Source organism: Delphinus delphis, chromosome 14 (genome assembly GCF_949987515.2).
Source record: "Delphinus delphis chromosome 14, mDelDel1.2, whole genome shotgun sequence".
In the NCBI taxonomy this organism is placed as follows: Eukaryota; Metazoa; Chordata; class Mammalia; order Artiodactyla; family Delphinidae; genus Delphinus; species Delphinus delphis.
In genome coordinates, this window is record NC_082696.1 from 9,265,486 (window position 1) to 9,292,923 (window position 27,438).

The 27,438-nt window shown below is 39.7% G+C and overlaps 1 protein-coding gene across 2 annotated transcripts in view; it reads left to right on the forward strand.

Annotated features, from left to right (window-relative positions):
- Positions 1–92: 92 nt before the first annotated feature.
- The window catches only part of SERAC1 (serine active site containing 1), an 87,300-nt gene continuing 59,954 nt past the window's right edge, over positions 93–27,438 (forward strand). For both annotated transcript variants that reach the window (XM_060029708.1, XM_060029707.1), the window contains exon 1: positions 93–195. The gene's annotated coding sequence lies outside the window, so the exon portion shown is untranslated. The remainder of the gene's footprint in view (positions 196–27,438) is intronic.

Sequence of the window (27,438 nt, forward strand, 5' to 3'; positions counted from 1 at the left end):
GTGGAGCACGCCGGCGGGAGGCGGGGCGCGGGCTCGGCTGAGGGGGCGGGGCGGCGTGCGGTGAGGGCGGGGTCACGTGCAGCCAGCCGCTGGTTGGGGACGCGCGCGGGCAGGGAGCGGCGGAGAGTGGTGGTCTCCCTGCCGACCAGGTCCCGGGTGAACAGCTCGGGGCTGGCTGAGTCCGCGTGCCGGCAGGTAGGAAGGGAAGGCTGGGCTCGTGGGGGCGGGCTGGGGCCCTGGCGAAGCCGGGCACGGCGGGGAGTGGGGAGGGCGGCGACGGGGCGCGGCCCCTGACTGACCCGCTGACCCGCCGCTGGGCGTGAGGTGAGGGCCTCTCTCGCAGCCTCGGCAGCCCTACTCTTCTTTCCCGGTTGCCACTCTTCTCTAGTTACAATCCAAGGCCTAAAGAGCACCTGCCGGTACCATTAGCCCGGGCGCGGTGGTCACGGCAAGACGATGAAAATGAGGAGGAAACAGTCTCCTCGTTTAAATCCGAACCTTTCAGAAGGCAGCGTCTAGCTGTGACCCGAGAGGTTGAATAGATTGAATGCTGATAGGTCCTCCAAGCCCGGTAATTGTCATATTAAAGTGAAAGACCCAGAGTAAAGTAAAATTACTCTCTTCCCCAAATTCGGATCTGTGGTCTAATAGAGCTGTCTCTTTCTCCAATTGGCTTTACCAATGGAGAAATGAGGTTCTTGCTTTCTGTTCCTTAGATGAAATTGTACTTCTCTAATTGTGTGTTGATGTGATTTACGAACCTAGCTCTTCCATTTATTTCCCTCTTCCTGTGCTTCAAATCTTTCCCGTCCGGTTGGTTTCCATGTTGTTGTGCATGCTCGCTCCCTCTCTCTTTAATCTGACCCAGGTATAGTTCTTCTCAAGTATATTTTCTTTTTTTCCTTCTTGAATGCATTCTCCTCCTTGACGGTCTCATCAGTTCCATCACATCAAACCTCCATGCTTGTGCTCCAGGTGCTGGCCTGATGCCTGCACATTAATGACCTGTGAGAACTCTAAACACCGCCTCTCAAACTGAACTAGTTCTCACTCCACCCTCACTTCAAAATCTGCTTTTCTTCCTGTATTTTTCCAAATCATCCAGATTTAAGACCTTATTTATTTATTTAACAGAGATTTTGCACAATTATGTATTGCACAGACCCTATTCTATACAATGGTGAACAAACAACTAATTATAGTGGGGGAGAGGGACACTAAAAATCAGTTAACAAGAAGGGGTAACTGATGTGAAGTTATAAAGAATGACTGGGAGGGCTTCTTTGGTTAGGAGGTCATCAGAAATGGCCTTCAGTTCAAGCAGATTTCTGAGTAAAACAGTAACTTCTACACACCAGCAATAACTAACTAGGAATTTTAATAATAAAAAAGATACTATTCATAACTGTATTAAAAACTGAAGGTATCTGGAAATAAATCAGACTAAAGCTGCATAGTCCTTTAAGGAGAAAATTATAATGCTCGACTGAAACACATAAAAGAAGACCCAGGTAAATGGAGAGATATACCATATTCAGGGATAGGAAGACTCAGTATCATAAAGATGTCAGTTTTCTCCAATTCTACAGATTCACTGCAATTCCAATTAAAATTGCTGTATAGTTTTTCATGGAACTTGACATGCTGAACCTAACATGTATATGAAAAGGCAAAGCACCCAGAATTGCTAACTCAATTTTGAAGAAAAATAAAGTCTCTTCCTCCCAGATATCAAAACAATATAAAGCCATGATAATTGAGACTACTGTCTTAATTACTGGTATTGGTTTAGGGACAGGTAAGTAGACTCATGGAACAGAATAGACAGCTTAGAAACACGTCCACATACATATGGAAGCTAAGTATAAGGTTAGCTTTGGTAAGCTTTGGTATTATAAAAGCACAGAGTATTCAATAAATGATGCTGAGATATGTGATATCCACATAGATTGAAGACAAATTAGATTCCTGCTTCACACCGTTCACAATAGTAATTTCCAAATGGATTGAAGACCTAAGTGTGAAAGACAGACATGAAAAATATTTAGAAAAAAAAAGGAAATATAGGAGGCTATGTTGTCTCTAGGAAAGATTTCTTTTTTGTTTGTTTTATTTGGGTTAAATACACGTAACATAAGATTTACCATTTTAGCCACTTTTAGGTGTACAGTTCAGTGATATTCATGTTATCATGCAACCATTACTACTACCTATCTCCAGAACTTTTTCATCTCTCTGGGAAGGATTTTTTAAGCTACAAAAGCACTGTTGAGGATGCCATTGTAAATGAGAGATGATGGTGACTTGCACTAGAGTAGTAACAGTGAGGATGGAAAAAAGTGGCAGGATTTGGGTTATATTTTGATGGCAGAGAACAAGAATTGTGCATGGTTTGGATACGAGGCGAGGGGAAAACAAGGAATCAAGGCCAACATATGTGTTTTTTGCTTGAGCTCTGAGGTAGATCATTCACCATTTATCATAAAAAACCATTTACTATTTGTTTGGTGCTGATGAGGAGAATGAGAGGAGGAAGAGTTCAGGGAGAAAAAATAAAGAATTCTGTTTTGGACAGTTAAGTTTGAAAGGCCTGTTTTACATCCAAGTGGAAATGTTCCAGTAGCTGTTGGATACATGAGTCTGGAAAGATTGTGGCTGAAGGTACCACTTTGGGATCACTAGCATATAGATATTTAAAACTGTGATGTGTTAGAATTGGATTTAGTCTCATTACATAGAAAATATAATAATGGCTTAAATATGCATATGATTCTATAGGTAGGCAGGCCACGGATGGTATGGCAGCAGCTCTGTGATCATCAGGGATTCAGATTCCTCTGTCTTGCTGTTCTGCCATCCTTAGCATGCTACCTCATGATTGAGATGACTGCTTTAATTCCAAATGCCACCTGCTCATAGCAAGAGGGAAGCTTGATGGAAAGGCACATACTTTTCTCTTTAAGGACACTTCTCAGGTGTTGCATATGACACATCCACTTACAACCCATTAACCAGTTCTTAATCAGTGACACACTAACAAGAAGGAAAGATAGGTGATGTAGTCTTTATTCAGCTGTGTGCCCAGTGTTTTATAGAGTTACACATGTATCTGCACTATGAACCAGCAATTCCACTCCTAGATATTTACCCAAGAGAAATGAAAATATATGTCTACAAAATGACTTGTATCAGACTGCTTGTGGTAGGCAGAATACTGGCGCCCCAAAGATGTCCATTCCCAAATCCCTGGAACCTGTGAATATGTTACATTACAAGGAAAAGGGGACTTTGCAGATGGAATTAAGGTTACAGATTTTAGGGTAGGGAGATTATTTTAGATGTTCTAGGAGAGACTAATGTAATCACACAGACTCTTTAAAGTGGAAGAGGAAAGCAGAAGAGTCAAGAGATGTGGCAATGTGAGAAGGATAAGCTGCTGCTGGTTCTCAGATGTAAGGGGCTACCTGCAAAGACTAGAGGGAAGGCTCTGAGAGTGAAGGGTGGCACTCAGACAACAACTAGCAAGGAAACAAGGACCTCAGTCCTGCAGCTGCATAGAACTGAATTCTGCCAACAGCCTGAATGAGCCTGGAAGTGCAGTCTCCCTCAGAGCTTTCAATAAGTGATACAGCCCAGCTAACACCTTGGTTTCAGCCTATGAGTCTTAGATAAATTTAATCTAAAATGGTGTCTAGGAATCTGCGTTTTAATAATCTGCAGAAAATTTTAGGGTGACATTTAGAGAAACACTGGTTTATATGCTGATCTTCAATAACTTCATCCAAAACTATGGCTTCAATTAATAATATGTGCCGATGACATAAATCTATAATAGATGACATAAATCTATATCTATAGTGTAGACCTCTCTGCTGAGCCCACATAGCTTAATGGACATCTTTCATGAATATTTTACAAGAACCTTCATCTCAGCATGTTGAAATTGGGAATTTCCCTCAAATCCATTTCTCTTCTTGTATTTTTCTATTTTGGTAAATGTTATCCCTTATATACTAACTAATCCAAACCAGAAACTGAGAATCATAATTGCCTCTTCCCTTTTACCCATTCCTCTCCATCTCTCACCCAGTTGTTTATCAGATTCTTTTCTCTTATTATCTCCTTAAGTCTGTTCTTTCTTGATTATTCTCAGAGCCACTGCCTTAATTCAAGTACATGTTTCTCCTTGATTATTGTTAAAAGCCTCCCTATTGGTTCTCCCCGTCTCTACTTTAGCTCTCCTCCAACCTATTTTCAATCTTGTCAAGTTTTCTAAAAAAAGTTTTTTAATCTTATTATTCTCTTTCTTAAAGTTAATCTCCCGTCAGCTTCCATAACTCAGGGTAAGCTTCATACTCCTTAATTTAGCTAAAAAGGACTTTCATGATTGACTGGCCCCTGCCTTCAACACTCCTCTGTTAGTAATCAACAAAATGACTTGACATAAAATTAGTAAGGAAGAAAACACCTGGAAAGCACCATCAACTAATAGTCATTTGTAGGTCACTCTACCCAGCAACAACAGAATATACATTCTTTTCAAGTGAGTATGGAATATTCATCAAGAGAGACCATATTCTGTATCATAAAGCAAGCCAAGATTTAAAAGAATTGAAAGTATACAAAGCCTGTTCTCCAACCACAATGGAATTAAACTAAAAATCAATAACAAAGATACCTGGAAATTCCCAAATATTTGGACATTAAGATACTTCTAAATATCCCATGGGTCAAAGAGGAAGTCACAGGGCAATTAGAAAATATTTTTAATTGAATGAAAGAAAAAAAACAGCATATCAAAATGTGAAGGATGCAGTCAAATCAATACTTAGAGGGAAATTTTTGGCATTAAATATTTACATTAGGAAAAAGGAAATTTTAGATTAGTGATCTAAGCTTCAATTTTAAGAAGCTTGAGAAAAAAGAGCTATTTGAAATCAAAATAAGCACAAGGCAGAGACTATTAAGAGCACAAAGTAATGAAATTGATAATGGAAAAACAGGAGAGTAATTCAATGAAACTAAAACCTGGGTCTTTGAAAATATCAACGAAATTGAGAAATCTCTAGCTAGACTGGCAGAAAAAAAAGAAGAGACACGGATGTAGAGAACAAATGTATGGATACCAAGGGGGTGAAAGCAGAGGGGTTGGGGAGGTGGTGGGATGAATTGGGAGATATTGGGATTGATATATATACACTAATATATATAAAATAGATGACTAATAAGAACCTGCTGTATAGCACAGGGAACTCTACTTCACTGTACAGTAGAAACTAACACAACATTGTAAAACAACTATACCCCAATTAAAAAAAAAAAGAAAATGGTGAGGAAAAAAAAGACACAAATTGTCAAAACTCAGGAATGAAAGAGAACATGCCACTTTAGACCCTAAGACCTTAAAAAGATAATGTGGGAATCCTACTTAAAACTTTTTAAGGAAGAAAGAATACATACATAAACTGGGTATACTACATACCCAGTATGTAGTATAAACATACTACATAAACTGTTCCAGAACATAAAAGAAGATGGAACACTTGCCTACTTATTTTATGAGACCAGCAATACCTTGATGTGAAAACCAAAGACATCAGAAGAAAACTAGATATTAGTATCTCTTGTGAACATAGACACAAAAAATATTAACAAAATACTAGCAGGGGCTTCCCTAGTGGCGCAGTGGTTAAGAATCCGCCTGCCAATGCAGGTGACATGGGTTTGAGCCCTGGTCCGAGAAGATTCCACATGCCGTGGAGCAACTAAGCCTGTGTGCCCCAACTACTGAGCCTGTGTTCTGGAGCCTGCGCTCTGGAGCCTGCGAGGCACAAGTACTGAAGCCTGCATGCCTAGAGCCCATGCTCCGCAACAAGAGAAGCCACCGCAATGAGAAGACTGCGTACCACATGAAGAGTAGCCCCTGCTCACCGCAACTAGAGGAAGTCCGCGCACAGCAACAAAGACCCAATGTAGCCAAAAATTAAAAAAAAAAAAATTAGCAAATCCAAAACAATATTTAAAAAGGATATTGTATCGTGACTTAGGTTTATTCTGGGAATATTAATTGGGGAAATGTATTATATTAACAGACTACAGAAACATCATATGTTCACCTTAATTAATGCACAAAATGCTTCTGACAAAATTCAGCAATTCGGGAATAGAAGGGAATGTCCTCAAAGAGAAAAAGGACAGCTACAAAGAGTCTACAGCTAACGTCATCCTTAATGGTGAAAGACTGAATACTTTTCTCCTAAGGTCAGGAACAATACAAGGATATTTGCTCTCACTATTTTTATTCAGCATTGTATTGTAGGTCCTAGCCTGTGAAGTAAAGCCAGGTAAAGAAATAGAAGGCATATTGGTTGGAAAGGAAGAAATTGAACTGTCTCTATTCACAGGCAACATAACTGTCTATGTAGAAAAATCCAAAACAATCTACAAATAAAGGTCCCAAAATTAATAAATGAGCTTAGCAAGGTCACAGGATACAAGGAAATACACAAAACTCAATCGTTTATATATACTAGTAGTGAACAACTGGAAATTGAAATTAAAACCCAAATAATTATTTATAATTGTACTAAAAATCATAAAATACTTTGGTATAACTCTTTAAAAGTATATACAATATTTGTATGCTGGAAATTACCAAACATATGTGAAAAACATGATAGATGATTGAACAAATAGATAATCCATATTAATGGATTGGAAGACTCAATCGAAATTTCAGAAGAATTTTTTTGTAGAAATAGACAAGCTGATTCTAAAATTTATATGGAAGGGCAAACTGGAGTAGCAAACACAATTTTGAAAAAACACAACAGGGCTTCCCTGGTGGTGCATTGGTTGAGAATCTGCCTGCCAATGCAGGGGACACGGGTTCGAGCCCTGGTCTGGGAAGATCTCACATGTCGCGGAGCAACTAGGCCCATGAGCCACAACTACTGAGCCTGCATGTCTGGAGCCTGAGCTCCACAACAAGAGAGGCCGCAATAGTGAGAGGCCTGCACACCGCGATGAAGAGTGGCCCTCGCTTGCTGCAGCTAGAGAAAGCCCTCTCACAGAAATGAGGAACCAACACAACCAAAAATAAATAAATTAATAAATTAATTAACAATACAAAACAAAAAAACAACAAAGTTCAAAGATACACATTACCTGATTTCAAGTCTACTGTAAATATACAGTAGTCAGGATGAATGTGGCATTGGAACAAAGATTGAGTCAACGTATAGATCAATGAAACAGTAATAGACATGTATACATGTGGTCAGTCAACTGATTTTTGGCAAAGATGCAAAGGCAATTAAATGGGGAAACAGTCCTTTCAACAAATGATTCTAGAACAATTGCATATGCATATGCAAAAAAAAGAACCCTAATCTATAACTTTCACTCTATACAAAAATCCACTCAGCATGGATCATAAACCTAAATGTAAAACCTAAAACTGTTAATCTCCTAGAGAAAAGTATAGGAGAATAACTTGGTGACCTTGGATGAAGGAAAGATTTCTTTTATGACACACCAAAATCATGATCCATAAAGTTAAAAGTTGATTAATTTGACTTCATCAAAATTGAGAACTTTTGCTCTTTGAAAACACATTTAAGAGAATGAAAAGACAAGCTGTAGGCTGGAAGAACATATTTACAAATCACATGTCTAACAAAGACCTTTTATCCAGAGTATATATAAAATACTCCCAAAACTCAATAAATAGGAAACAAACAACCTTATTAAAAATGGTCAGGGACTTCCCTGGCGGTCCAGTGGTTAAGACTCTGTCTGCACTTCCACTGCAGAGGGCAAGGGTTTGATCCCTAGTCGGGGAACTAAGATCCCGCATTCCATGTGGTGCAGCCAAAAAAAAGGGGCAAACATTTTTTTACAGACTCTTCACCAAAGAATAAATAGAGATGGCAGATAAACCCATGAAAAGATGCTCAACATCACTGGTCATTAAAAAAAATGAAAGTGGGACTTCCCTGGTGGTCCCGTGGTTAGGACTTTGCCTTCTGTTGCAGGAGGTACAAGTTCAGTCCCTGGTTGGGGAGCTAAGATCCCACATGCCTCGTGGCCGAAAAACCAAAAACATAAAATAGCAGTATTGTAATAAATTCAGTAGAGACTTTAAAAATGGTCCACATAAAAAAATATATCTTACAGAAATGCAAGTTAAAACCATAATGAGATATTATTATACACCTATTAGAATGCATAAAATTAAAGTGACTGACCCTGTCAAGTGTGAATGAAGATGCAGTACAACTGGATCTCTAATAATTACTGTTGGTAATACAAAATGGTACATCCATTTTGGAAAAGTTTCTTATAAAGTTAAAATACATTTACCTTATGACTCACATCTAGGTTTTTACCCAAGTGAAGTGAAAACTTATATTAACACAAAAAAATCTGTATGCAAGTGTTTATAGCTACTTTGTTCATAATCACCAGAAACTGAAAAGAAGCCAAATATCCTTCAGCTGGGGAATGTATAAACAAACTAGTATATCCATAGGATGGAATGGTACTAAGCAATAAAAAAAATAAATTACTAATACAACAACACGGATGATTCTCAGTTGCCTTTTGCTAAGTGAAGGAAACCAGACTCATAGGCTACATACTGTATGATTTCGTTTACATGGCATCTTTGCAAAGGCAAAACTATAGTGACAGAAAACAGATCAGCGGTTTCAAGAGCTAGGTGTGGAAGAGATTTGACTACAAAAGGGGGAAGAATTGTTTGGGTTGATAAGACTTTTAAATTTTGATTTGATGGCATTTATCAAAACCTTAGAGCTGTACATTTAAAGGGTTAATATTACTATGTCTAAAACACCTTAAAAATGGAAAAAAAAGTATATGAACAAATTTTTTTATCAGGGACTTCCCTGGTGGCACAGTGGTTGAGAATCTGCTTGCCAGTGCAGGGGACATGGGTTCAATCCCTGGTCTGGCAAGATCCCACACGCCACGGAGCCACTAGGTCCAGGTGCCACAACTACTGAGCCTGTGCTCTAGAGCCTGCGAGCCACAACTACTGAGCCTGTGTGCCACAACTACTAAAGCCTGTGTGCCACAAATACTGAGCCCACATGCCACAACTACTAAAGCCCGCGTGCTCTAGGGCCTGTGTGCCGCAAGTGCTGAGCCTGCATGCCTAGAGCTCGTGCTGAGCAACAAGAGAAGCCACCACAGTGAGAAACCTGCACACCGCAACAAAGAGTAACCCCTGCTCGCTGCAACCAGAGAAAGCACATGCATAGCAGCGAAGACCCAATGCAGCCAAAAAAAAAAAAAAAAAATTATTTTATCACTTTTTCCTCTGAAACTGAGAGGCAAACCTGTAGCACTCTTGATAGACAACTTAGGACCACTAATTTTCTAGATATTAAGAAACACTGATGTGGGCAATGGGGAATTATTGAAAGATTTGAAGCAGGGGAATAACGTGCTCAGATTTAAGAAGTTACTTTTACTTCCAGGCAGCATCCTCTGCTCCTTCCATACACATGAAACTTTTTAGTTAGGATGCAGTGAAAGAACTTGGAATTGTGAGAAGGAAGAGAAGAGGAAACTCAGTAAAAGTTGTAGCACTGAGGGAAAGCTTGAAGCAAGTTATTGGGTTATCAGAAACTGATAAGAGACCTTAATTACTTGGACCTTATGTGCAACAGAGTTAAAGTCAGCCTAGCTTAAAGGTGATTGTCTTGAAGGTGTACACATTCAAGGAAATAGGGACTAGCAGATTTTTTCCATTAGACTGTAGAAGCAGCATGAAAACGTTCTTTTACCAAGAGCATTAAAGAGTGGAAATTGGAACTCTGATTAAAACCACTTATGGTTGTGGGGTTTGAATTCACACTGTCCTCATAGTGCTGGGAACCCAGGTTGAGATATCCAGAAATTTGTAATACCTGTCATACTTTGACCAAGAAAGTTTAAAACTGCTGTGTGCACAGTTGACATATGTCCTATGTCACATAGGACTCCCACAGAAGATATTCCCACTGAAGATGAGCTCTCAATCAAAGATTACAAAGCGTATAGACAAACCACTGTGAAAGATAGCCAGCCCTAATTATTAGAAACAGTGGTCCAACAGAGAAACTTTAAAATAAGTATGTTTCAAGTGTAAAGGAAGGTTTAGAAACCACATGTACCAGTTAGCTTTTTGCTGCACTGTAAACTATTCCAAAGCTCAGTTTACTAAAACAACCATTTTATTATTGCTTATAAGTCTAAGGGTTGAATATGGGTTTTGTAGGGTCAGCTAGGGGCTAGTTAGCTAGAGATTACCTCATATGCCTGTCAGCTGGTGCTGGCTGTCAGTTTGTACTGGTGTTTGGGCAAATGGGGATATTCAGCAGCATTTCTCTTTTCATTCAGCAGAGTAAGCTGGGCATCTTTTCATGGTGGAGGTCACACAGTTCCCAAGAGCAGCAAAGACAGAAGCCTCAGTGTGCAAGTGCTTCTCAAGTCTTTGCCTGCATCATGTTTCTGTTGTCTTATGGCCAAAGTCAGTTGTAAGGCCAGTCCCTAGTCAGTATGGGAAGGCACTAGCAAGGAACATTCACACAGGAAAAGGAATAACTTGTGGCCATTTTTACAATCTGTCATAATTTAAGACAGAAACAGAATAGTGTGTAAAAAGAGCAGAAAAGTGTGAAAGTACGCCAAATAGAAGTTTTAGAAATAAAAGAAAGTAACTGAAATAATCAGTAGATAGATTGAATGACAAGCTAAATACAGCTAAATAAAGGATGAATTGGAAGATAGATTTGAGGAAACAATCCATAATGCATATCAGGGACAGAAAAAGGTAGAAAATATGGAAGAAACTGATATTTGGAGTATAGAGTAAGAAAGTCTAACATACATCTAATAGGAGTACCAGAAGGAAAAAATAGAATGGAGCACACCAAATCCTGAGCAGTATATGTAAAACACCCATAAAATAGGGACATTTAAGAACATCAGAAATAAAAGATCTTAAAACTGGTGGATGAAATAAAATAATCATGATAATGATAAAATTTATTGAGCACTTAACTTGGAATAGACACTATTCTGTGTGTTTTACATGTATCAACTCATAATATTTATAATAACCCTTTAAAGTAGTCCTATTGCTACTGCCATTTTGTAGATGAGGAAAGTGAGGCACAGAGAGGTTAGTTAGTCCATAATCATATGTCTAGTTGTGTTTTAAAATGTACTCAGGATTTCTTTTTAATCATGGATGGTAAGGTGACACAAAGACAGCTGCCTTGAAAGAAGAATTTAGTGTTGTTTCCAAGAGGAGAGATGTGCCATGCCGTGCACAGCCACCTGGGGAAACATTAGGGTTCCCCGGTGTAGAAGGAGTTAGAGGGAAACCATGGGCCAGAGCCTTTGTTGTGATTTTCATGGGAAGGATTGGATAAGACAGGATAGATAAGCTGAACGAGTTTAGGGTTGGATAGATTGAATAATTTTGGCAGCCTCTGGGCTGCCAACTAGGAGGTCCCTAGTTGTCTGATACCTGGCCCTGGGTTGATTCAGGGTAAGGGGAATATTGGCATGGTGTATGATAAATAAAGGAGGCATTGCAGAGTAGAGACTAGGATTGGTTGGTTTGCATGTGAAAGGTGTGCTTAGAAGCAAAATTCTTCACAGTTTCTAAGAATTAGGTAACCCTGGAAGGGGAAGTCACCTCCTGGGTCCTCAAGGCCCCAAGATGTCAGAGCATCATAAAAGACACAACTAATATAGGTTGTTGGCAGAACTGGATTTGAAACTAGGCAGTGTGGTTCTACAGAGAATATTATAAACCTCTTTATATTTTGCCTGCAAAGAAACAAAAAGTAGACTTACAACAGATTTCTTATGAGCATCAATAAATATCAGATGAAATGTCACTAGAAATAGCATGAACATGCTTAAGGAAACCTACTATTAATTTAGAATTCTAAACCCAGCTAACTATATTTTAGGACAGAGTGAAATATAAAACATTTAATTTATTTATTTTTATTGAGGTACAGTTGATTTACAATATTATATTTGTTTCAGGTGTACAACATAATGATTCAAAATTTTTTTTGAATTTTATTTTATTTTTTTACACAGCAGGTTCTTATTAGTTATCCATTTTATACATATTAGTTTATATGTGTCTATCCCAATCTCCCAATTCATCACACCACCACCATGACCCCACCACTTTCCCCCCTTAGTGTCCATATGTTTGTTCTCTACATCTGTGTCTCTTATTTCTGCCCTGCAAACTGGTTCATCTATACCATTTTTCCAGGTTCCACATATATGCATTAATATACGATATATGTCTTTCTCTTTCTGACTTACTTCACTCTGTATGACAGTCTCTAGATTCATCCACGTCTCTACAAATGACCCAATTTCGTTCCTTTTTATGGCTGAGTACTATTCCATTGTATATATTACCACATCTTCTTTACCCATTCGTCTGTTGATGGGCATTTAGGTTGCTTCCATGACCTGGCTATTGTAAATAGTGCTGCAGTGAATATTGGGGTGCATGTGTCATTTTGAACTACGGTTTTCTCTGGGTACATGCCCAGGAGTGGGATTGCTGGGTTACATGGCAATTCTATTTTTAGTTTTTTAAGGAACCTCCATACTGTTCTCCATAGTGGCTGTATCAATTTACATTCCCACCAACAGTGCAAGAGGGTTCCCTTTTCTCCACACCCTCTCCAGCATTTACTGTGTGTAGATTTTCTGATGATGCCCATTATAACTGGTGTGAGGTGATACCTCATTGTAGTTTTTTTTTTTTTAACATCTTTATTGGGGTATAATTGCTTTACAATGGTGTGTTAGTTTCTGCTTTATAACAAAGTGAATCAGTTATACATATACATATGTTCCCATATGTCTTCCCTCTTGCGTCTCCCTCCCTCCCACCCTCCCTATCCCACCCCTCCAGGCTGTCACAAAGCACCGAGCCAATATCCCTGTGCCATGCGGCTGCTTCCCACTAGCTATCTACCTTACTACGTTTGTTAATGTGTATATGTTCATGACTCTCTCTCGCCCTGTCACAGCTCACCCTTCCCCCTCCCCATAACCTCAAGTCTGTTCTCTAGTAGGTCTGCGTCTTTATTCCTGCCTTACCCCTAGGTTCTTCATGAAATTTTTTTTTCTTAAATTTCATATATATGTGTTAGCATACGGTATTTGTCTTTTTCTTTCTGACTTACTTCACTCTGTATGACAGACTCTAGGTCTATCCACCTCATTACAAATAGCTCAATTTCGTTTCTTTTTTGGCTGAGTAATATTCCATTGTATATATGTGCCACATCTTCTTTATCCATTCATCCGATGATGGGCACTTAGGTTGTTTCCATCTCCGGGCTATTGTAAATAGAGCTGCAATGAACATTTTGGTACATGACTCTTTTTGAATTTTGGTTTTCTCAGGGTATATGCCCAGTAGTGGGACTGCTGGGTCATATGGTAGTTCTATTTGTAGTTTTTTAAGGAACCTCCATACTGTTCTCCATAGTGGCTGAACCAATTCACATTCCCACCAGCAGTGCAAGAGTGTTCCCTTTTCTCCACACCCTCTCCAGCATTTATTGTTTCTAGATTTTTTGATGATGGCCATTCTGACTGGTGTGAGATGATATCTCATTGTAGTTTTGATTTGCATTTCTCTAATGATTAATGATGTTGAGCATTCTTTCATGTGTTTGTTGGCAGTCTATATATCTTCTTTGGAGAAATGTCTATTTAGGTTTTCTGCCCATTTTTGGATTGGGTTGTTTGTTTTTTTGTTATTGAGCTACATGAGCTGCTTGTAAATTTTGGAGATTAATCCTTTGTCTGTTGCTTCATTTGCAAATATTTTCTCCCATTCTGAGGGTTGTCTTTTGGTCTTGTTTATGGTTTCCTTTGCTGTGCAAAAGCTTTGAAGTTTCATTAGGTCCCATTTGTTTATTTTTGTTTTTATTTCCATTACTCTAGGAGGTGGGTCAGAAAGGATCTTGCTGTGGTTTATGTCATAGCGTTCTGCCTATGTTTTCCTCTAAGAGTTTGATAGTTTCTGGCCTTACATTTAGGTCTTTAATCCATTTTGAGCATATTTTTGTGTATGGTGTTAGGGAGTGATCTAATCTCATACTTTTACATGTACCTGTCCAGTTTTCCCAGCACCACTTATTGAAGAGCCTGTCCTTTCTCCACTGTACATTCCTGCCACCTTTATCAAAGATAAGGTGTCCATATGTGCGTGGGTTTATCTCTGGGCTTTCTATCCTGTTCCATTGATCTGTCTTTCTGTTTTTGTGCCAGTACCATACTGTCTTGATTACTGTAACTTTGTAGTATAGTCTGAAGTCAGGGAGCCTGATTCCTCCAGTTCCTTTTTTCGTTCTCAAGATTGCTTTGGCTATTCGTGGTCTTTTGTTTTTCCATACAAAGTGCGAAATTTTTTGTTCTAGTTCTGTGAAAAATGCCAGTGGTAGTTTGATAGGGATTGCATTGAATCTATAGATTGCTTTGGGTAGTAGAGTCATTTTCACAATGTTGATTCTTCCAATCCAAGAACATGGTATAGCTCTCCATCTATTTGTATCATCTTTAATTTCTTTCATCAGTGTCTTATAATTTTCTGCATACAGGTCTTTTGTCTCCTTAGGTAGGTTTATTCCTAGATATTTTTATTTTTTTGTTGCAATGGTAAATGGGAGTGTTTTCTTGATTTCACTTTCAGATTTTTCATCACTAGTGTATAGGAATGCAAGAGATTTCTGTGCATTAATTTTGTATCCTGCCACTTTACCAAATTCATTGATTAGCTCTAGTAGTTTTCTGGTAGCATCTTTAGTATTCTCTATGTATAGGATCATGTCATCTGCAAACAGTGACAGCTTTACTTCTTCTTTTCTGATTTGGATTCCTTTTATTTCCTTTTCTTCTCTGATTGCTGTGGCTAAAACTTCCAAAACTATGTTGAATAAGAGTGGTGAGAGTGGGCAACCTTGTCTTGTTCCTGATCTTAGTGGAAATGCTTTCAGTTTAACACCATTGAGGATGATGTTTGCTGTGGGCTTGTCATATATGGCCTTTATTATGTTTAAGAAAGTTCCCTCTATGCCTATTTTCTGCAGGGTTTTTATCATAAATGGGTGTTGAATTTTGTCAAAAGCTTTCTCTGCATCTATTGAGATGATCATATGGTTTTTCTCTTTCAATTTGTTAATATGGTTTATCACATTGATAGATTTGCATATATTGAAGAATCCTTGCATTCCTGGAATAAACCCCACTTGATCATGGTGTATGATCCTTTTAATGTGCTGTTGGATTCTGTTTGCTAGTATTTTGTTGAGGATTTTTGCATCTATGTTCATCAGTGATATTGGCCTGTAGTTTTCTTTCTTTGTGACATCCTTGTCTGGTTTTGGTATCAAGGTGATGGTGGCCTCGTAGAAGGAATTTGGGAGTGTTCCTCCCTCTGCTATATTTTGGAAGAGTTTGAGAAGGATAGGTGTTAGCTCTTCTCTAAATGTTTGATAGAATTCGCCTGTGAAGCCATCTGGTCCTGGGCTTTTGTTTGTTGGAAGATTTTTAATCACAGTTTCAATTTCAGTGCTTGTTATTGGTCTGTTCATATTTTCTATTTCTTCCTGATTCAGTCTTGGCAGGTTGTGCATTTCTAAGAATTTGTCCATTTCTTCCAGATTGTCCATTTTATTGGCATAGAGGTGCTTGTAGTAATCTCTCATGATCTTTTTTATTTCTGCAGTGTCAGTTGTTACCTCTCCTTTTTCATTTCTAATTCTATTGATTTGAGTCTTCTCCCTTTTTTTCTTGATGAGTCTGGCTAGTGGTTTATCTATTTTGTTTATCTTCTCAAAGAACCAGCTTTTAGTTTTATTGATCTTTGCTATTGTTTCCTTCATTTCTTTTTCATTTATTTCTGATCTGATCTTTCCTTCCTATGATTTCTTTCCTTCTGCTAGCTTTGGGATGTTTTTGTTCTTCTTTCTCTAATCGCTTGAGGTGCAAGGTTAGGTTGTTTATTCGAGATGTTTCCTGCTTCTTAAGGTGGGCTTGTATTGCTATAAACTTCCCCCTTAGAACTGCTTTTGCTGCATCCCATAGGTTTTGGGTCGTTGTGTCTCCATTGTCATTTGTTTCTAGGTATTTTTTTATTTCCTCTTTGATTTCTTCAGTGATCACTTCATTATTAAGTAGTGTATTGTTTAGCCTCCATGTGTTTGTATTTTTTACAGATCTTTTCCTGTAATTGATATCTAGTCTCATGGCATTGTGGTCAGAAAAGATACTTGATACAATTTCAATTTTCTTAAATTTACCAAGGCTTGATTTGTGACCCTAGATATGATCTATCCTGGAGAATGTTCCATGAGCACTTGAGAAAAATCTGTATTCTGTTGTTTTTGGATGGAGTGTCCTATAAATATCAATTAAGTCCATCTTGTTTAATGTATCATTTAAAGCTTGTGTTTCCTTATTTATTTTCATTTTGGATGATCTGTCCATGGGTGAAAGTGGGGTGTTTAAGTCCCCTACTATGAATGTGTTACTGTCGATTTCCCCTTTTATGGCTGTTAGTATTTGCCTTATGTATTGAGGTGCTCCTATGTTGGGTGCATAAATATTTACAATTGTTATATCTTCTTCTTGGATCAATTCCTTGATCATTATGTAGTGTCCTTTGTCTCTTTTAATAGTCCTTATTTTAAAGTCTATTTTGTCTGATATGAGAATTGCTACTCCAGCTTTCTTTTGGTTTCCATTTGCATGGAATATCTTTTTCCATCCCCTTACTTTCAGTCTGTATGTGTCTCTAGGTCTGAAGTGGGTCTCTTGTAGACAGCATATATAAGGGTCTTGTTTTTGTATCCATTCAGCTAATCTGTGTCTTTTGGTGGGAGCATTTAGTCCATTTACATTTAAGGTAATTCGATATGTATGTTCCTATTCCCATTTTCTAAATTGTTTTGGGTTTGTTATTATAGGTCTTTTCCTTCTCTTGTGTTTCTTGCCTAGAGAAGATCCTTTAGCATTTGTTGTAAAGCTGGTTTGGCGGTGCTGAACACTCTCAGCTTTTGCTTGTCTGTAAAGATTTTAATTTCTCCGTCAAATCTGAATGAGATCCTTGCTGGGTAGAGTAGTCTTGGCTGCAGGTTGTTCTCCTTCATCACTTTCAGTATGTCCTGCCACTCCCTTCTGGCTTGTAGGGTTTCTGCTGAGAGATCTGCTGTTAACCTTATGGGGATTTCCTTATGTGTTATTTGTTGTTTTTGCCTTGCTGCTTTTAATATGCTTTCTTTGTATTTAATTTTTGACAGTTTGATTAATATGTGTCTTGGCGTATTTCTCCTTGTATTTATCCTGTATGGGACTCTCTGTGCTTCCTGGACTTGATTAACTATTTCCTTTCCCATATTAGGGAAGTTTTCAACTATAATCTCTTCAAATATTTTCTCAGTCCCTTTCTTTTTCTCTTCTTCTTCTGGAACCCCTGTAGTTCGAATGTTGGTGCGTTTAATGTTGTCCCAGAGGTCTCTGAGACTGTCCTCAGTTCTTTTCATTCTTTTTTCTTTATTCTGCTCTGCAGTAGTTATTTCCACTATTTTATCTTCCAGGTTACTTATCCGTTCTTCTGCCTCAGTTATTCTGCTCTTGATCCCATCTAGAGTACTTTTAATTTCATTTATTGTGTTGTTCATTGTTGCTTGTTTCATCTTTATTTCTTCTAGGTCCTTGTTAACTGTTTCTTGCATTTTGTCCATTCTATTTCCAAGATTTCGGATCATCCTTACTATCATTATTCTGAATTCTTTTTCAGGTAGACTGCCTATTTCCTCTTCATTTGTTAGGTCTGGTGCATTTTTATCTTGCTCCTTTATCTGCTGTGTGTTTTTCTGTCTTCTCATTTTGCTTATCTTACTGTGTTTGGGGTCTCCTTTTTGCAGACTGCAGGTTCGTAGTTCCCGCTGTTTTTGACGTCTGTCTCCAGTGGCTAAGGTTGGTTCAGTGGGTTGTGTAGGCTTCCTGGTGGAGGGGACTAGTGCCTGTGTTCTGGTGGATGAGGCTGGATCTTGTCTCTCTAGTGGGCAGGTTCACGTCTGGTGGTGTGTTTTGGGGTGTCTGTGGCCTTATTATGATTTTAGGCAGCCTCTCTGCTAATGGGTGGGGTTGTGTTCCTGTTTTGCTAGTTGTTTGGCATAGGTTGTCCAGCACTGTGGCTTGCTGGTCGTTGAGTGAAGCTGGGTGCTGGTGTGAAGATGGAGGGCTCTGGGAGATTTTCGCCGTTTGATATTATGTGGAGCTGGGAGGTCTCTTGTTGACCAGTGTCCTGAAGTTGGCTCTCCTACCTCAGAGACAGAGCCCTGACTCCTGGCTGGAGCACCAAGAGCCTTTCATCCACACGGCTCAGAATAAAAGGGAGAAAAAGTAGAGGGAATTAGTAGAAGTACGAGGAAAGAAAGAAGGAAAGGAGGGAAGGAAGAAAGAAAGAAAGAAAGAAAGAAGCAAAGAAGGAAAGAAGGCAAAAAGGAAAGAAAGGAGGGAGAGAGGGAGGGAGGAAGGAAGGAAGGAGGGAAAGAAGGAAAAAAGAAAGAAGATACAATAAAAATAAAATAAAGTATAATAAAGTTATTGAATTAAAAAATTCTTATTTAGAAAAAAAAAAGGGACGGATAGAACCTTAGGACAAATGTTGGAAGCAAAGCTATACAGACAAAATCTTACACAGAAGCATACACATACACCCTCACTAAAAGAGGTAAAGGGGGAAAAATCAGAAATCTTGCTGTCAGAGACCACCTCCTCAATTTGGGATGATTCGTTGTCTAAAAGAGGGAAGGAAGGAAGGAAAGAAAGAAAGAAAGAAAGAAAGAAAGAAAGAAAGAAGGTAAAGTATACTAACGTTATTAAAATTAATTATTAAGAAAAAAATTTAAAAAAAAAACATGGACGGATAGAACCCTAGGACAAATGGTGGAAGCAAGACTATACAGACAAGATCTCACACAGAAGCATACACATACACATTCACAAAAAGAGGAAAAGGGAAAAAAATCATAGATCTTGCTACTAAAGTCCACTTCCTTAATTTGGGATGATTGGTTGTCTATTCAGGTATTCCACAGATGCAGGGTATATCAAGTTGATTGTGGAGCTTTAATCCGCTGCTTCTGAGGCTGCTGGGAGAGATTTCCCTTTCTCTTCTTTGTTCTCACAGCTCACAGGGGCTCAGCTTTGGATTTGGCCCTGCCTCTGCGTGTCGGTCGCTGGAGGGCGTCTGTTTTTTGCTCAGACAGGACGGGGTTAAAGGAGCCGCTGATTCGGGGGCTCTTGCGCACTCAGGCCGGCGGGGAGGGAGGGGCACGGAGTGCGGGGCGGGGCTGCGGCGGCAAAGGCCAGCGTGACTTTGCACCAGCCTGAGGCCCGCCGTGCGTTCTCCCGGGGAAGTTGTCCCTGGATCCCGGGAACCTGGCAGTGGCGGGCTGCACAGGCTCCGCGGAAGAGGGGTGTGGAGAGTGACCTGTGCTCGCACACAGGCCCCTTGGTGGCGGCAGCAGCAGCCTTAGCGTCTCCCACCCGTCTCTGGGGTCCGCGCTTTTAGCCGCGGCTCACGCCCGTCTCTGGAGTACCTTTAAGCAGCGGTCTTAAACCCCTCTCCTCACGCACCAGGAAACAAAGAGGGAAGAAAAAGTCTCTTGCCTCTTCGGCAGGTGCAGACTTCCCCCCGCCCCCACCGTGGTGCACTAACCCCTTCAGGCTATGTTCAAGCCGCCAACCCCAGTCCTCTCCCTGCGCTCCGTCCGAAACCGAAACCCGAGCCTCAGAACGTCAGCTCGAAGCCCCGCCCGCCCCGGCAGGTGAGCAGACAAGCCCCTCGGGCTGGTGAGTGCCTGTCGGCACTGATCCTCTGTGCGGGAATCTCCCCGCTTTGCCCTCCGCACCCGTTGCTGTGCTCTCCTCCGCGGCTTCGAAGCTCCCCCCTCCGCCTCCCGCAGTCTCCGCCCGCGAAGGGGCTTCCTAGTGTGTGGAAACTTTTCCTCCTTCACAGCTCCCTCCCACTGGTGCAGGTGCCGTCCCTATTCTTTTGTCTCTGTTTTTTCTTTTTTTTTCTTTTGCCCTACCCAGGTACATGGGGAGTTTCTTGCCTTTTGGGAGGTCTGAGGTCTTCTGCCAGCCTTCAGTAGGTGTTCTGTGGGAGTTGTTCCACGTGTAGATGTATTTCTGGTGTATCTGTGGGGAGGAAGGTGATCTCCGCATCTTACTCTTCCGCCATCTTCAAGGTCCCCCCTCCCTCATTGTAGTTTTGATTTGCATTTCTCTGATAATTAGTGATGTTGAGCAGCTTTTCATGTGCATCTTGGCCATCTGTATGTCTTCTTGGAGAAGTGTTACATTTAGGTCTCTAATACATTTTGAGTGTATTTTTGTGTATGGTGTTAGGGAGTGTTCTAATTTCATTCTTTTACATGTAGCTGTCCAATTTTCCCAGCACCACTTACTGAAGAGAGTGTCTTTTCTCCATTGTATATCCTTGCTTACTTTGTCATAGATTACTTGACCATAGGTGTGTGGGTTTATCTCTGGGCTTTCTATCCTGTTCCATTGATCTATATTTCTGTTTTTGGGCCAGTACCATGTTGTCTTGATTGATGTAGCTTTGTAGTATAGTCAGAAGTCAAGGAGTCTGATTCCTCCAGCTCCTCAAGACTGCTTTGGCTATTCAGGGTCTTTTGTGTCTCCATACAAATTTAAGATTTTTTGTTCTAGTTCTGTAAAAAATGCCATTGGTAATTTGATCGGGATTGCATTGAATCTGTAGATTGCTTTGGGTAGTATATTCATTTTCACAGTATTGATTCTTCCAATCCAAGAACATGGAATATTTCTCCATCTGTTTGTATCCTCTTTAATTTCTTTCATCAGTGTCTTATAGTTCTCTGCGTACAGGTCTTCTTTCTCCCTAGGCAGGTTTATTCCTAGGTATTTTACTCTTTTTGTTGCAATGGTAAATGGGAGTGTTTGCTTAATTTCTCGTTCAGATGTTTCATCATTAGTGTATAAGAATGCAAGAGATTTCTGGGCACTAATCTTGTATCATGCAACTTTACCAGATTCATTGATTAGCTCTAGTAGTTTTCTGGTGGCATCTTTAGGATTCTCTATGTATAGTATCATGTCATCTACAAAGTGAGTTTTACTTCTTTTCCAATTTGTATTCCTTTTATTTCTTTTCCTTCTCTGGTTGCCGTGGCTAGGGCTTCCAAAACTATGTTGAATAATAGTGGTGAGAGTGGACGTCCTTGTCTCATTCCTGATCTTAGAGGATATGGTTTGTTTTTCACCATTGAGAATGATGTTTGCTGTGGGTTTGTTGTATATGGCCTTTATTATGTTGAGGTAGGTTCCCTCTATGCCCACTTTCTGGAGAGTTTTTATCATTAATGGGTGTTGAATTTTGTCAAAAGCTTTTTCTGCATCTATTGAGATGATCATATGGTTTTTATTCCTCAATTTGTTAGTGTGGTGTATCACATTGATTGATTTGCGTATATTGAAGAATCCTTGCATCCCTGGGATAAATCCCACTTGATCATGGTGTGTGATCCTTTTAATATGTTGTTGGATTCTGTTTGCTAGTATTTTGTTGAGGATTTTTGCATCCATATTCATCAGTGATGTTGGTCTGTAATTTTCTTTTTTTGTAGTATCTTTGTCTGGTTTTGGTATCAGGGTGATGGTGGCCTCATAGAATGAGTTTGGGAGTATTCCTTCCTCTGCAATTTTTGGGAAGAGTTTGAGAATGATGGGTGTTAGCTCTTCTCTAAATGTTTGACAGAATTCACCTCTGAAGCCATCTGGTCCTGGACTTTTGTTTGTTGGAAGATTTTTAATCACAGTTTCAATTTCATTGCTTGTGATTGTTCTGTTCATATTTTATTTCTTCCTGCTTCAGTCTTGGAAGGTTATACCTTTCTCAGAATTTGTCCGTTTCTTCCACTTTGTCCATTTTATTGGAATAGAGTTGCTTGTCATCGTCTCTTAGGATACTTTGTATTTCTGCAGTGTCTGTTGTAACTTCTCCTTTTTCATTTCTAACTTTATTGATTTGAGTCCTCTCCCTCTTTTTCTTGGTGAGTCTGGGTAATGGTTTGTCAATTTTGTTTATCTCCTCAAAGAACCAGCTTTTAGTTTTATTGATCTTTACAATTGTTTTCTTTGTTTCTATTTCATTTATTTCTGCTCTGATCTTTATGATTTCTGTCCTTCTACTAACTTTGGGTTTTGTTTGTTCTTCTTTTTCTAGTTCCTTTAGGTGTAAAGTTAGGTTGTTTATTTGAGATTTTTCTTTTTTCTTGAGGTAGGCTTGTATAGCTATAAACTTCCCTCTTAGAACTGCTTTTGCTGCATCCCATAGGTTTTGGATTGTCATGTTTTCGTTGTAATTTGTCTCTAGGTATCTTTTGATTTCCTCTTTGATTTCTCCAGTGATCTCTTGGTTATTTAGTAACGTATTGTTTAGCCTTCATGTGTTTGTGTTTTTTACGTTTTCTTCCCTGCAGTTGATTTCTAATCTCATAACGTTGTGGTCAGAAAAAATGCTTGATATGATTTCAGTTTTCTTAAATTTACTGAGGCTTGATTTGTGACCCAAGATGTGATTTATCCTGGAGAATGTTCCATGTGCATTTGAGAAGAAAGTGTAATCTGCTGTTTTTGGATGAAATGTCCTATAAATATCAATTAAATCTATCTGGTCTATTGTGTCATTTAAAGCTTGTGTGTGGATGATCTATCCATTGGTGTAAGTGAGGTGTTAAAGTCCCCCACTGTTGTTGGGTTACTGTCAGTTTCCTCTTTCATAGCTGTTAGCAGTTGCCCTATGTATTTATTTATTTTTTAATTTTTTAATTTATTTATTTTTTGCTGTACGCGGGCCTCTCACTGTTGTGGCCTCTCCCGTTGCAGAGCGCAGGCTCAGCGGCCATGGCTCACGGACCCAGCCGCTCCGCAGCATGTGGGATCTTCCCGGACCAGGGCACGAACCCGTGTCCCCTGCATCGGCAAGCGGACTCTCAACCACTGCGCCACCAGGGAAGCCCGCCCTATGTATTTAGGTGCTCCTGTGTTGGGTGCATATATATTTATAATTGTTATATCTTTTTCTTGGATTGATCCCTTGATCATTTTGTAGTGTCCTTTCTTTTCTTTTGTAACATTCTTTATTTTAAGGTCTATTTTATCTGATGTGAGTATTGCTACTCCAGCTTTCTTTTGATTTCCATTTGCATGGAGTATCTTTTTCCATCCCCTCACTTTTAGTCTGTATGTGTCCCTGGGTCTGAAGTGGGTCTCTTGTAGACTGCGTATATATTGGTCTTGTTTTTGTATTCATTCATTGAGCCTGTGTTTTTTGGTTGGAGCATTTAATCCATTCATGTTTAAGGTAGTTATCGATATGTTTGTTCCTATTACCATTTTCTTAATTGTTATGGATTTGTTTTTGTAGGTTGTTTTCTTCTCTTGTGTTTCCCACTTAGAGAAGTTCCTTTAGCATTTGTTGTAGAGCTGGTTTGGTGGTGCTAAATTCTCTTAGCTTTTGCTTGTCTGTAAAGCTTTTTATTTCTCCATTGAATCTGAATGATATCCTTGCCGGGTAGCGTAATCTTGGTTGTAGGTTCTTCCCTTTCATCACTTTAAATATATCATGCCACTCCCTTCTGGCTTATAGAGTTTCTGCTGAGAAATCAGCTGTTAACCTTATGGGTGTTCCTTTGTATGTTATTTGTCATTTTTTGCTTGTTGCTTTCAATAATTTTGCTTTGTCTTTAATTTTTGTCAATTTGATTACTGTGTGTCTCGGTGTGTTTCTCCTTGGGTTTATCCTGCCTGGGACTCTCTGCGCTTCCTGGACTTGGGTGGCTATTTCCTTTCCCATGTTAGGGAAGTTTTCAACTATAATCTCTTCAGATATTTTCTTGGGTCCTTTCTCTTTCTCTTCTCCTTCTGGGACCCCTGTAATGTGAATGTTGTTGCATTTAATGTTGTCCCAGAGGTCTCTTAGGTTGTCTTCATTTCTTTTCATTCATTTTTCTTTATTCTGTTCCGTGTCAGTGAATTCCACCCTTCTGTCTTCCCAGTCGCTTATCCGTTCTTCTGCCTTAGTTATTCTGCTATTGATTCTTTCTAGTGTATTTTTTATTTTAATTATTGTATTGTTCATCTCTGTTTGTTCTTTAATTCTTCTAGGTCTTTGTTAAACATTTCTTGCATCTTCTCGATCTTTGCCTCCATTCTTTATCCGAGGTCCTGGATCATCTTCACTATCATTATTCTGAATTCTTTTTCTGGAAGGTTGCCTATCTCCACTTCATTTAGTTGGTTTTCTGGGGTTTTATCTTGTTCCTTCATTTGGTACAAAGTCCTTTGCCTTTTCATGTTGTCTATCTTTCTGTCAATGTGGTTCTCCTTCCAGAGGCTGCAGATTTGTTGTTCTTCTTGCTTCTGTTGTTTGCCGGCTGTTGGATGAGGCTATCTAACAGGCTTATGCAAGTTTCCTGATGGGAGGGACTGGTGGTGGTTAGAGGTGGGTGTTGCTCTGGTGGGCAGAGCTCAGTAAAACTTTAATCTGATGGGTTGGCCTGGGTTCCCTCCCTGTTGGTTGTTTCGCCTGAGGCGACCCAGTACTGGAGCCTACCCGGTTCTTTGATGCGGCTAATGGCAGACTTTGGGAGGGCTCATGCCAAGGAGTACTTCCCAGAACTTCTGCTGCCAGTTTCCTTGTCCCCACAGTGAGCCACAGCCACTCCCTGCCTCTGCAGGAGACCCTCCAGCACTAGCAGGTAAGTCTCGTTCAGTCTCCTGTGGGGTCACTGCTCCTTCCCCCGGGTCCCGATGCACGTACTACTTTGTGTGTGCCCTCCAAGAGTGGAGTCTGTTTCCCCCAGTCCAGCCAAAGTCCTGCAATCAAATCCCGCTAGCCTTCAAAGCCTGATTCTCTAGGAATTCCTCCTCCTGTTGCCCGACCCCAGGTTGGGAAGCCTGACGTGGGGCTCAGAACCTTCACTTCAGTGGGTGGACTTCTGTGGTATATGTGTTCTCCAGTTTGTGAGTCACTCACGCAGCAGTTTTGGGATTTGATTTTATTGTGGTTGTACCCCTCCTACCGTCTCATTGTGGCTTCTCCTTTGTCTGTGGATGTGGGGTATCTTTTTTGGTGCGTTCCAGTGTCTTCCTGTTGATGATTATTCGGCAGTTGGTTGTGATCGGTTCTCTCACAAGAGGGAGTGAGCACACGTCCTTCTACTCCACCAACTTGAACCAGTCTCAATGATTCAAAATTTTTTAGAGGATACTGCACTTATAGTTATAAAATATTGGCTATAATCCCTGTGCTGCACTGTATATACTTGTAGCTTATTTATTTTACATATGGTAGTTTGTACCTCTTAATCCCGTACCCCTATATTGCCTCTCCATATTCCCTCTCCCCACTGGTAACCACTAGTTTATTTTCTATATCTGTAAGTCTCTTTTTTATTATAATCACTAGTTTGTTTTGTTTTTTAGAGTCTACATATAAGTGATAACATGCAGTATTTGTCTTTCTGTGTCTGATTTATTTCACTAAGCATAATACCCTCCAGGTCCATCCATGTTGTTGCAAATGGCAAAATTTCATCCTTTTTTTTTTTTTTTTTGCGGTACGTGGGCCTCTCACTGTTGCGGCCTCTCCTGTTGTGGAGCACAGGCCCCAGATACGCAGTCTCAGCAACCATGGCCCACGGGCCCAGCCGCTCCGCGGCATGTGGGATCCTCCTGGACCGGGGCACGAACCTGCGTCCCCTGCATTGGCAGGCGGACTCCCAACCACTGGGCCACCAGGGAAGTCCAAAATCTCATCCTTTTTTAAGGCTGAATATTATTCCATTGTATATATACCACGTCTTCTTTATCCATTCATCTGTTGATGGACACTTAGGTTGCTTCTATATCTTGGCTATTGTAAACAATGCTGCTATGAACATTGGGGTGCATGTATCTTTTTGAATTAGCATTTTAGTTTTATTTGGATATATACCCAGGAGTGTAGTTGATGGATCATATGATAGTTCTAAGGTTTTTACAAAAAATATTTATTTATTTATTTATTCATTTGATTGCACCAGGTCTTAGTTGCAGCAGGCAGTCTCCTTAGTTGCTGCTCACCAGCTCCTTAGGTGCGGCCCGTGTGCTCCTTAGTTGCGGCAGATGGGCTTCTTAGTTGTGGCATGCATGTGGGAGCTAGTTCCCTGACCAGGGATCGAAACCGACCCCCCTGTATTGGGAGCATGGAGTCTTAACCACTGCGCCACCAGGGAAGCCCCTGTTTTAGTTTTTGAGCAACCTCCCAACTGTTTCGACAGTAGCTGCACCAATCTACGTTCTCACCAACAGTGTATGAGGGTTCCCTTTTCTCCACTTCCTTGCCAGCATTTATTATTTGTGTTCTTTTTGATGATAGCCATTCTGACAGGTGTGAGGTGATATCTCATTGTGGTTTTTATTTACATTTCTCTCAGTTGAGAATTTTTTTATGTGCCTGTTGGCCATCTGTGTATCTTCTATGGAAGAAATGTCTATTCATGTCTTCTGCATTCTTTAATTGGGTGTTTTGAAATGTTGAGCTGTATGAGCTGTCTATATATTTTGGATATTAACCCCTTATAGGTCATATTATTTGCAAATATTTTCTTCCATTCGGTAGGTTGTCTTTTCATTTTGTTGATGTTTTCCTTTGCTGTGCAAAAGCTTTTACATTTAATCAGGTCCCAATTGTTTGTTTTTGCTTTTGTTTCCTTTGCCTTAGGGGACAGATTCAAAAAAAATATTGCTACAATTTATGTCAAAGAGTATTCCGTCAGTGTTTTCTTCTACGGGTTTTATGGTTTCAAGTCTTACATTTAGGTCTTTAATCCATTTGGGGTTTATTTTTGTATATGATGTTAGAAAATGTTCTAATTTCATTCATTTACATGTAGTTGTCCAGTTTTCTCAGTGCCAATTATTGAAGAGACTATCTTTTCCCCATTGTATATTCTTGCCTCTTTTGCCATAGATTATTTGACCGTAAGTATGTGGGTTTATTTCTGGGCTCTGTATTCTGTTCTGTTGATCTATGTCTCTTTTGTGCCAGTACCATACTGCTTTGATTACTGTAGCTTTGTAGTATAGTCTGAAGTCAGGGATGTGATTCCTCCAGCTCTGTTTTTCCTTCTCAAGATTGTTTTGGCTATTTAGGGTCTTTTTTGTTTCTATACAATTTTTAAATTATTTGATCTAGTTCTGTGAAAAATGCCATTTGTATTTTGATAGGGATTTGATTGAATTTGTAGATTGCCTTGGGTAGTA